Below are 12,440 nucleotides of genomic sequence, written 5' to 3'. Positions count from 1 at the left end.
CCCACGGTTCATATACGTAATACCATACTTGAATAAACCAGTGTGCTACAAACCAGCGTTCGTGTTACTTGTCCCCTCGGCCCTATACTTACCAACAACTAGCATAGTGGGGACTCATCTTTCTAAAGAAAGAGGTTTTCAAGCATATTGAAATACCGAATAGAAATTATGAAATACTTATCCATATTTCCATACGGGAAAGTGTGTGTCTGTTTGTTTGTCCGTCTTTCACGGCAAAACGGAGCTACGAATTGACGTGATTTTTTAACTGGAGATAGTTGAAGGGATAGAGAGTGATGTAGGCTATTTTGTGTCTCTTTTTAACGCCAGCGAAGACGCGGGAAAAATCTAGTAAAATAATACAACTACAATTTAACCCACCTAAAAAATGCGTATTTTCTATGTAAACCGCTGGCCGGGTAAGCTTCTATAGCTGTTAAGATTATGTGTAATAAACTCTCGAGGATATCAGCTGCCGCTCCATTGTGGGCTGAGAAATCGCAGCTACTCTAACAACAAACTAACCAACAGAACGCCAGCTGGCGTCCATGAGGTTTCATTACATTATCACTCATTCAAAAATTAATACTTTAATTCATTACAATTATCTACCAGTCCTTCTTAAAAAAATATAATACGCCTCGAAGTTCGACGACCGGTCTGGCCTAGACGGCAGTAACTGCCTGCTAAGCCGCGGTCCTGGGTTCAAATCCCGGTAAGTGCATTAACTTGTGCGATGAGCTATTTTTTTTCATGGATGTTTTCTATGTATATAAGCAGCATGTATTTATCTATATAGGTATGTATATCGTCGCCTGGCACGTGTAATCTTTGCTTAGTTTGGGGCTAGGTTGATCTGTAAGGTGTCCCCTATATATAGGTATTTATTCATTTATTTCAAAAAAGGCATTTTAACCAAGCTATCACGGCGACTGTGGGATATGGGTTAAATTGTGGCGTAGGCGAGGCTGGCAACCTGTCACTGCAATGTCACAGTTTCGTTTCCTTTCAACCCCTTATTTGCCAAGAGTGGCACTGAAACGTGAGTAGTTTCATGTGCTCGGCTTACCCCTTCATGGGATACAGGCGTGATTATATGTATGTATGTATCACGCCGACCTCGCTCGCGCCTCGCATCTCAACGATAAGAATATCGCTCCTGCTACGGACATACGAGTATCTAATAGGACTTAATACTTTGACTTCTGTCAAAGACATATGTAACTCCGTATAGACGGATAAAGTCTAAAAAAACGCACCTCAAAGTTCTAGAGAAAAAGGTACGTTGGCCTAGACGGCGTTACACCTGTGGGGAACGCTCGGATAGATGGCGCTAATATTAATATTGACATTTTAACACAAATATCAAGCTAACAATATGGGCCAAATTGTCGAAACTGGGGTTCAAAAGTTTTAAGCTTGTGTCGAGAGATGGCAGCCTTATGCACTGTGATTACACATTTTACTTTGACAGTAACTCTCTATAATACTCGATCCTCTTTTCTTCTGCTTAGCTGTCTTTTGAAGTCGAGTCTTGTCTGTGATCACATAAGGGTCTATTATGAAGGTAGTAAGTAGTAATTGATCGTTGGCCTCTTTGAGACACTTCTGGTTAAACCGGAGGCTGTCAATTTCATGGTAACATGGAGCCATACGCCGTGTCTTGCGTGGGCGACGGTCGCGCGACCGTTGCGCGACCGTCGCCGTCGCGTCCCATACTTCCATATCGATAAGGTTTGATTTCGTAAGCGTCGCATCGCCGTCGCGCGACCATCGCGCGACCGTCGTCCAGGCAAGCCACGGCGATAGTGTTACAAGACATATCATATTTCGTTTTATATAATCATGTCAAGTTATATTTTTTTTATAAAAACTTGGCAATTAATGCGTTTAAAAACGAATAAAAAAACATTTTGTATGAGGAATTAAACTTTTTCTACTCGTCGACGGTAATTTGTCAATTAGGACACCACAGACTAAACTATAAGTGCTAACTTTTCAGTGTTGGATACGTACTCTATGGCAGTTCCGACTCAACTATAATAATATATGTAATTTCATTATAGTTGACTTTAAGTTAACTGTAATAATTTCAAAAATAGAACATCATTCAATTTCTATACTAATTTGCGATACCTGGCAAATTTGTCGGCATCTGAAACACATTTTTTTTTATCTGTCGCGTTATCGGCCAATCAGAGACGGTTATTATAAACAATTGGTTGCTAGGAATGCTAGGTAATTCGATGTTGATACAACGGTGAACGACGCTATTAACATTAATTTTAACTTGCATGAAAGATGATATTTCCGTCCATTGATGATGAAGATGATGACTCGTAGAAAAAGTATTGTATACAATAGTGATATAATTAAGCTTTTCACTCTCGTACCGTACTATTAGGCCACTCAGCAAAGCTTCGTGGCCTAAACATGGTACTCGACTGAAAAGCTTTGTATTATAATCACGATTGTATAAAATACTATTTCAGCGTCTGCTAGCGCCCATAAAAAGTAATATCATGCTCCTTGCGTTATCCCGGCATTTGCCACGGCTCATGGGAGCCTGGGGTCCGCTTTGACAACTAATCCCAAGATTTGGCGTAGGCACTAGTTTTTACGAAAGCGATTGCCATCTGACCTTCCAACCCGAAGGGTAAACTAGACCTTATTGGAATTAGTCCGGTTTCCTCACGATGTTTTCCTTCACCGGAAAGCGACTGGCAAATATTAAATGACATTTCGCACATAAATTCCGAAAAACTCATTGGTGCAAGCCGAGGTTCAAACCCGCGACCTCCGGAACGAAAGTCGCACGTACTTACCGCTAGGCTACCTGTGCCCATAAAAGTAACGATAAATAAAAAAAATACAGACGTTTTAAAGTGGCAGAGAACAATTTAAGACGATACGGTAGGGGTCAATTCTCCATACAAACGCTCTCGACTATTTCCTCCCTGGTTTTTGAAGATAGAGCAATGATTTTTTCAACACAGATTGTTATTATTTTTATCTGTGTCGGACCGTTTTGATTTTTTTGATATTCTGCTTTTTAAAGACTCTAGAGCCAATCAAAAATTTCCAAAAACGGCCTTTTTCATTGTGACGCAAAAAAAGGCGTCAGACACTCAAGATTGGTAACAATTAACCAAAAAAGCTAAACGGTCCGACATATATTATTTCATTGTTATTCAGATTCTCAAATTTCGTTCCGATTGATTAAGTTTTGAAGGAGGAAGAGATTTTAAAGATTTTTTTGAAATACCTTTTGACTGAGTTGTTCTTAATGGACAATTTTTTTTTGATAAATCTAGTTAATAACACTTGTGTATATTTAACTAAAATTCCCAAGTTGAAAGGGGGGCTCCTTTCCATTTTAGCATTTTCGCTACCGTATCCTCTTAAGGGGATAAAAATAGAACATTTTAAATTTGATGAAATACGAACACCCTAAAATATGTATAAGGTACAGCGGGGCAAATCTCGAGCTTCACTGGGGGTCAATTGTAACTATAATTTTTTTTTCCATTATTACACTATGATGTAGAGTTCTACATGTATCCACTGAACACGCCTACCACATATAACCGGTGGACACTCCATTTAATAATGCAAACATTGTAAAACCTAGAAAAAATGGACCAGTTACATTTTCCCCCAGTCGAGATTTGCCCCGCTGTACCTTACCTACTAAATATACATGGAGGCAATTGAGAATTCATATTCGAATAGATCACTCAACAGCCTGAAAGGCTACAGACATACCTCATTATTACAACAGACATACCTCATTATTACTACGCAATACAATATATATCCCAAATTATCATACTCCACTGATTAGTGAGCAACCCGATTCGCTAATTATGTAATGCCACAATTTTCTAATTGGCTTTGTTTTGCTAACGCTACACGGCGCATGTGTGCCACGGATTTTGCTGACGGTACGTTATTCGATAATTGAGTTTGCAATGTTGTTCGTATTGTTGGTTTGTATGGTGGAAATTGCAAGATTCATGCATCATTTGGCGACCGGTCTGGCGTAGTTCCGGGTTGTAAGGGCATTTATTTGTGTGATGAACACAGATATTTGTCCCTGAGTCATTGATGTTTTCTATATGTAAGTATGTATTTATCTATTTAAGTAAGCACATCGTCGCCTAGCACCCATAGTACAAGCTTTGCTTAGTTTGGGGCTAGGTAGATCTGTGTAAGGTGTCCCCCAATATTTATTTATTTAATATTTATTTATCACTTATATGGCTGGCAGTTGGCAGTCCACTGCTGTGCGTTTCTCCAGAAACTTCCAGGCAGGGCAGGAGCCCCGCATAGCTAAACTGTGGAATCATGACATATAAATGCAATACAGGTCTCCCGCGGTACAGGCCTAGCCTAGTGCGGGGACCCCTGGAAACTTGTGTTAACAATAATTAGGATATGCACAAATGGATGTAAATTTTACCTATCTTTTGCAACAAATGACTTTATGTTTATGTGCAACAATAAACGATTTTTTACTTTTTTTTTACTTTTAATTGTCGCCTGCGGTACTTCCGGACCGATACGACCTTCAAACCTTCAAGAAAAGAGCGTAAGGTGCATTAAGGTAGTTCCGAAAGTCGCATAAAAATCACCATTATTTCCATGACATCAAGATTCCCCTTTCGGAATTACCAGAGCATTTCTGACATTCGGAACAACCTAATGCAACTTACATCTATCTGAAAGGCCGGCAACGCACCCCCAACACTTCTGGTGTTTCGGGTGTGCAATAATCGCTTACCATCAGGCGACCTGTCTGCTTGTGTGTCACCTAATTCATAAAAAAAAAACATTCAAATGACATAGAAACGAGCGGTTTGGCCTAGTACCTATAGAATGTATGTAAATAGTATGGACACGACGCACTATGTAAGATTTGATAGAGTAACCGTACTGGCGCGAGAAAAGTTCTTCGTTCAGCGGAAAATACGGGAAGCTATAGAAATTAGTCGTCATCCCAATTTCAATCGTGACAGTGGTTGGTCGGTGCCACCTAGTTGGAAAACAGTTCTAGGCACTACGTCGGTCCCCAGTGTAAACGCACCCTTAACAAGTGACGTAATAAGTGTTGTGTGCAATCCTGCTTTTGACAAAAGTAACATAGTGGGTAGCTCCGATCTCGCCACGGTGACGTCGCCCGCGCCGTCGACCCCCCCTGCGCCCGTCCTCAGCAGCCGCGCGCACCGAGCAAGCGCCCGCAGTATGCGTCGCGCTCTCGACATGTAAAGGCGGGGTCGCTACTCTTGAGAAAGGTTCTCGAAATTGAACCGAAACATGTCGAACGCTATATCGACTTAATACGTGAGTAACCCGCTTAAAATATTTTTAAATATGTATGAGTCTCACGGGAGTTTTATAGTTAAATTTTTTTTAAATATGTATGTAAATAGGTTAAGATATACAATTTAAGATTGTTTAAAAAACTGAGCGCATCATCAGTTTGGCAAGTTTTTTAATGTACAAAATTAGTTTACGTCGTTTTTTTTCAAAATAAATACTTAAATAAAAAGAAAGTGCTTATCGAGTTTATTTTTCATTATAGCCAACCCTTTTTAGACGCAACTTCTTCAAAGCGACATTTTAATTAAAACAAATTCCTGAACAGCCACTGTGCCATCAATCTTCAAAGCAGGTGAATTGTTATTCCACAGATTACATCCAATAGACGGCCCATGGATAAATTCATGTTTTTTTTTTCTTTCAAGGAGAAAAGTAAGTACCTACCTACCTATACTTAATATATGTCAACATGGCACGACTGTACATGAAATCACAATTCTCAAAAAAACCTCTAACTTGGAAAGTTCTGAATTATGTATAGTAAGCTGCAGAGTTAAGGGACCTCCTCTATAGTCATTTGTTCACAGAAGAGTACAATGCTGAAGTTTACTTAGAATACTGACAGATAAGCTACTTTTCCATGTTGTTTTAACCCCTTATTTATAAACGTATACGAAAGTTAGTCCCTTGTCGAGGTACTGTAATGATGGAAAAGGACAAACGATTTTATCGGCTTGTCTACTTTTTTAAAACGCTTATGAATCCATATTAAAAAAAAAAAAAATCTGCATAGTGTTGCCCCATGGCAACACTATACAGATTATTCTCTAACATTTTTATAATACAAGCTTTTTAGTTTTACGCCATGACTTGCCGTCGCGTCGCATCGCAGCGCCTTAGAAGTTTCTCACAGACAAGGCAACCTTATATGCAGTATATTATGCACTTGCTGACTCGATACTTTCTTATGGTCTTAGCACATATGGCAGAACATTTAAAACATACCTTGATAAAATCAAACTACTGCAGATTAGGTTTATGAAAGCTTTAGTGGATAAGAAAACAAAACTACTTTGTAGAGGAAGGAGATTATAATAAATTATTTATTAAATGTAATATGTTGCCGGTCCTTGAGAGAGTGTCTTTTCAGATCGCAGTGGAACAATATGAACCCTGTGAGTTTAAAGTCCCTGTTACTAAACCACTATTGCGTAGAAAATTGGCTAAGGAAGCATTGATTGTACCCAGGAAAGTTAATTATTATGGACAAAGGACTAGATCTTATCTTGTACCTAAGATTTATAACAATATACCATTAAGCATTAGAAAAAGCACCAGCAAAAATGTATTTAAATCAAAATTAAAAAAGTTTATGTTGAAACAATTTGAAACTGATAGCAACTTTAGTTAATGAAATTACGTAATTAAAATAAAATAAAATAATTTAGTAATTAGTATTAAGTAACTAACTATGTTTGTAACTTGTACTAACACTTTAGCACCTAAGGTTAAGAAACAACAGTAAATGTGATGAAAGGGAGCCTATTCCTGCCAACAAACTGTTCTACAGTTTGGCGGGAAGTTTAATGTAAACTGTTCACTTTATTGAATAAATAATTTAAAATTTAAAAGATCAGCGCGACCGTCGTCCACGCAAACCACGGCGTAATATAGCGCTCACCGATTCAGTAGTAGCTTTAGAATGCTGAATCTAGACGAGGTATTCAAGCCAGACACAGGCATCCAGGAAATCCCAGGGCGCGACATCTATTAGCCTAGACGCCTAAATAATTGGGCTGAGTTGGCGAAGTAATTGAAATCCCGCTTTTGAAGTATCGAAACGTTTTGCCGATTCAAAGAAAATCAACTCTTGGAGTGTTTAACCTTCGCTAGTTTATTATACGTACAGTCAACCAAACTGAATCCTAGGTATGTTGCAAGATGTAGTTTGTATACCTATGTATAAGACTAGCAACATTAATATTCATGGTTTCCATGGTTACATTTGTAATATTTCTTCTTGGACAATACATGATTTAGTAACATCCCTAGTGCGCAAACAGTTCAAGTTGATAATCAAAACCAAGTTCGGGTAGTTCGAAAAACTCGCGCGGCTGTCAGAAGGTGTTGATGTCATTTCAAGCCAGTCTTCTCCGAGACCACGGGGACAACGCCGTCCTTGAAACGTTGGAGGTCAGTTTAATATGTAAAAATAATTATGTGTAATAATCGTGAAAGTTTAAATCAGGATATTATTAGGTTCCAAAATATTATTACGCCCAAAAAAAGTACATACCTATATAAAAAACGTCTTAGCACAGAAAAGTGTAATTTGTTTCCTGCTAGCGGGGGAAAAAGTTCCCTTTCTCTGGGCCGATTTTTCAATCTCGGCCATTCGATTTCGGGAAATTCGTTAAATAATATCTCCACTACCAGCGATTTAAATTCTACTAACAGCATCGAAAACGAGTGGTCACCACTAGTTTTAAATTTAGAATAGAATAGAATTCATTTATTTAACGTCACAACATAGTACACAGAAAAAGAAGGCATGCAAACACACTCCCCCTTACGACACACTTATCAGTATTGACCTTAATACATTATCTAGCAGAAAACAAAAACCGTCATAAAAATACCTATCACAACTTCACACTCTTCCAAAATGGCGATATCATTTGGATGTTTAGATTACTGCAATCCGATAAGAAATCTGAATTCAAAGGTTTATTATTTTTTGTTTTTAAGTGTCTCCGTGTTTTGTAATGCGCTTATTTTTAAGGCGGTTTTATGTTTTTTTTTAAAGTTTTTTTCTGAGAAAATATTTCCTATCACCGAACGTTATTGCTATTAGGAAAATTAGTAATACTAGTAAATGCGATCGTTTTACTAATCACGAAGCCCCCTAACCCTCTTCTCCGAAATAAGTTATTTCATAAGGGTCTTGAGTATGTTTGCTTATAGACCGAGAGTTAAAGGAATGTTGTTTGAGTTGTCGACTATGAATTCGGCCTGTTGAAAGTAATACTTATGTTACTTAAATGACGTTTTTTGATTTTTTTTTATGTAATTATTCCTTTTTTTTCAGGTAAGCAAAGACTCGTCAACATCAAGCAATGTTATGTTTAGAGTAAGTTAAACTTCCTATTTATGTAATTATAAATTGAAATAGATATCATACACGAAAGAAAAAACGGCAAGGCCCAATGGCTCCGATGGCATACATATCAAAAACGGGAAAACTGGGACCTGTGGAGGCATTACACGTTTCATATGAAAAACTTTATTAAAGGCTGACTTTGTTCGGACATCGGTTTTGTAGACTAGACTAGACTTTGTAGACTCCGCAAGTAAGATTATTTATACATATACATACATACAATCACGCCTGTATCCCATAAAGGGCCAGGCAGAGCACATTAAACTACTCAAGTTTCAGTGCCACTCTTGGCAAATAAGGGGTTGAAAGAAAACGAAACTGTGACATTGCAGTGACAGGTTGCCAGCCTCTCGCCTACGCCACAATTTAACCCATATGCCACAGTCAACTTCTACGACTTCCAAGTTATTTATAATAATAAGTAATAACCTTCACGATTTTGCTTACAGGGGATGGTGGTTATCAATATTACCATGTACGATTACTACGACTGATCTGTTTGAGTACAAAAAGCAAAATATTTAGCTTTGCGCAATTTTCACTGTCAAAAAATGTTTGACAGAAAACCGTATTTACTCGTCCTAATATACAAGTTTATTTTTTTATATATATTTTTCTATACTACGTCGGTGGAAAACAATCATACGGCCCGCCTGATGTAAAGCGGTCACCGTAACCTATGGACGCCTGCAACTCAAACAGTGTCACATGCGCGTTGCCACCCTATTAGAAACTTGTACATTCCCTTTTGCTGTGTTAAGTACGCAGCAAAAAGGAGTGCACAAGTTCTAAGGAGGGTTCGGGTTGCCGACGACTCAAAAGACAATAGACGGAAAAAGTTAGTTCCGTAAGTCCTCCCGTCATCAGCACACCGCACCCTCGTTGAGCTCTGGCAGCCTTACTCACCGGCAGGAACACAACACTATGAGTAGGGTCTAGTGCTATTTGGCTGCGGTCTTCTGTAAGGTGGAGGTACTACCCCAGTTGGGCTCTGCTCTAGATTCGAGCGAGACGATATCCGCTGTGCTGTGCCCTACCACACGAAGCCGAAACCTGATACACCTTTTTTTTTTTTTAGTTTATTCAGAAACCAAACAGTCACATAAACACATTACATATTGGCAATACAAAAATGTACTGCAAAAAAAAGAAAAACAATAACAAAAGACCTGGAGGTTCATAATTGTAAACCAAATAAAGTTCACTAAATGAATATAAGAAAACAACATAACGCAACGTAATACAAGAAAATTAAACTGCATACAACATAAACATAAACCTAAAGTAATTATGTTATTAAAACAACTTACGTTTAACAATAGTTTTTAGAATAGCCAACGAATTTTGGAAACAATCAACATCAGAAAGGTGTTTATTATAGTAGCTAGGAGCTCGTCTGAAAAAGGTATGTCTAGAATAGTTCTTGACACAAAAACTGATGTGAAACAGCGATCGAGGGCGCAAGGGCTGACGCGGACAACTAAAAGTAACTCGATTCGATTATTACGTACATATATTCAAATACAAAGTAGTAAGAGTACTAGTAGGCATACTGATTGAATAACCAGTAGCCACTCGGACGTAGCACCCGGTAGCTTGGCAAAAAATTAAAAAAAAAAAAAAAAAAAAAAATTAAATATGATTAATTCGAGTGACAGAGCGAAAATTGTGGACGTAAAAAGCGGTTTTAGTTCCAGCTGAATTTGTTCCAGAATTTGGCGGTCGTTCGAACGCATGACCCCGTAAATAATCTGAGATTCAATTATTTCATACGAGCTGTGCTGGTACTATGCCATTTAGATTTAGGTCACATATGAACAGAAAGCAAGTTTGACCTGAATGCTGAGGCTGTTCTTATGCCTGGTTTAATTTAGAGGTCGCAAATCGGTTTCTGAATGAAATGTATGTCAATAAACGGTTTTCAACCGGTATTTTCAAAAAAACCCCTCCCCGTGACCGTGTGGTGACGGGTTAAGAATTTCACCACCCCCTTTCTTCCCGTGGGTGTCGTAAAAGGCGACTGTGGGATATGGGTTAAATTGTGGCGTAGGCGAGAGGCTGGCAACCTGTCACTGCAATGTCACAGTTTCGTTTTCTGTCAACCCCTTATTTGCCAAGAGTGGCACTGATACTTTAGTAGTTTCATGTGCTCTGCCTAGCCCTTCATGGGATACAGGCGTGATTGTATGTATGTTTGTATATGTATATATTTTCAAAAAAATTAAAACCGTTTGAATCTCGTATTTCTTCCTGCAAGGGATCAGATAAACGTTGGTATTATGCTTTTATTTGCTGAGAATTCGATCACGAAGCTGGAAGAACTTCTTAAAAGAAGAAGCAAATAACTTCGTCCGAATTTTCGTTCAAATAGCTTCGTTCTTCTTCGTTCTTCGTTCATTTGAGAGAATGCAAACAGTTTATAAAAAGTAGTTTTTATATTGCATAGTTAATTTCCTAAGTGATCGGTGATACAAAATCATTAGATTTTAACTACGTTAGTACTGCGCCGTTCAGACAGTCTTATGCATAGTTCATGTTAACGAATGTAAACCGGTTTTTCGTAAGAAATTTTGGTTCGTTACCAGTTTTACTTTATAAAAACCGGTTATTATATATTATCTCGTAAGTAATCAGAGATCCAAATTCCTTTGATTGCACTAGTACTATGCCATTCAAAATTAGGTCACGTTTGACCGGAAAGCAAGTTGAAATTGAACTCGGCCACGGAATATGGCATCCTGGACATTGACATGCAAATATGGACACACAGTGACAATATAGAGCTTGACCTGTGTTGACTTTGGCGTTATTAATAAAGTTTGTAGGTTGCTGCACCGGCTCGTACTTTCGAAAGTTACCTAATACGTGTTTTGTATGTTTTTTTTTTATTTATTTAACAAATAAGTTACATCATATTATTACACACTTATGTTTCTCACTGTATTGCAGTTTGTTGGCAAGATAGCGCTCATGTCATGTTGGTAAAAATTATAAGTATGCAGGAGCAATACAGTTCAACAAATATAGGTTATCAAAAAGAAGAATACTTGATACAGTCTGTGTCACAAGTATGGGATGAGAGTACTAGTTCTTATGAATATAACATAAAAAAGTATTGTACATGTACAAACTATGGGGTAGCTTTTCAATGATCCAAGGTTAGTTTCACAAAAACTATGATTATTAAAGACTGGCGTATATGAATATGTCATCTTTGTTTTTTGTCAAGCTAGAAGACGCTGACAGCACCCAATGACCTTGACGCTAGCGTACACTGTCTATTCGGATGGGAGTAAGTGAGAGCGCGATGTCACTAAAACAGGGCGGCTAGGTAGGAAAAGTACGGAAAAATATTAAGATAAAATAGAAAGATGCATTATTTGTGCAATACGTTTCGTTAGTGTTTTGGATATGTATATTTTTGCTATTGTAATTTTAATTATGGACAACTAAGTGAACAATTGAACGACATAGAACCGTTATATGGCGAACTCGAGACCAATCTTTGCAATTTTTTTCTATCGAGCCGATTTCGTTAAATCGTGTATCGAGTACGGCTATGTCCGTTGAAATATAATAAATAATAACATAAAATTTACTTGCTTTACTAAAACTGTTAGTTTGTCTAAAAAAAAATAAAAAAAAAAACTGCGCAAGTAACATCAATTTTGCTCAGTTGGGTGTTTTAGCCCCGTTTTTAGGCACTGGTACCACCAGAAGCGAGTAAGCTATGAGCTGTCGGCTATAGAAATGAACAAAAGATAATCACTCCCGTGTAAATAAAAGAGAGATCGAGCGTTTTATATTTATAGTTCATAGTCATAGCTCGAATACGAACTACGAGTATAACTCGCTCGCGCTATCATTCGCGTCTCTTTTATTTACACGGGAGCGACTATATGGGACCAGTGCCTTATACTGGAAAAAAGTCGTGATAGGATTTAAAAACATAATTGTT

This window comes from Leguminivora glycinivorella, chromosome 20, assembly GCF_023078275.1.
Source record: "Leguminivora glycinivorella isolate SPB_JAAS2020 chromosome 20, LegGlyc_1.1, whole genome shotgun sequence".
Lineage (NCBI taxonomy): Eukaryota > Metazoa > Arthropoda > Insecta > Lepidoptera > Tortricidae > Leguminivora > Leguminivora glycinivorella.
The sequence above is the reverse complement of the archived record's forward strand: the minus strand, read 5'-3'. Positions refer to the sequence as shown.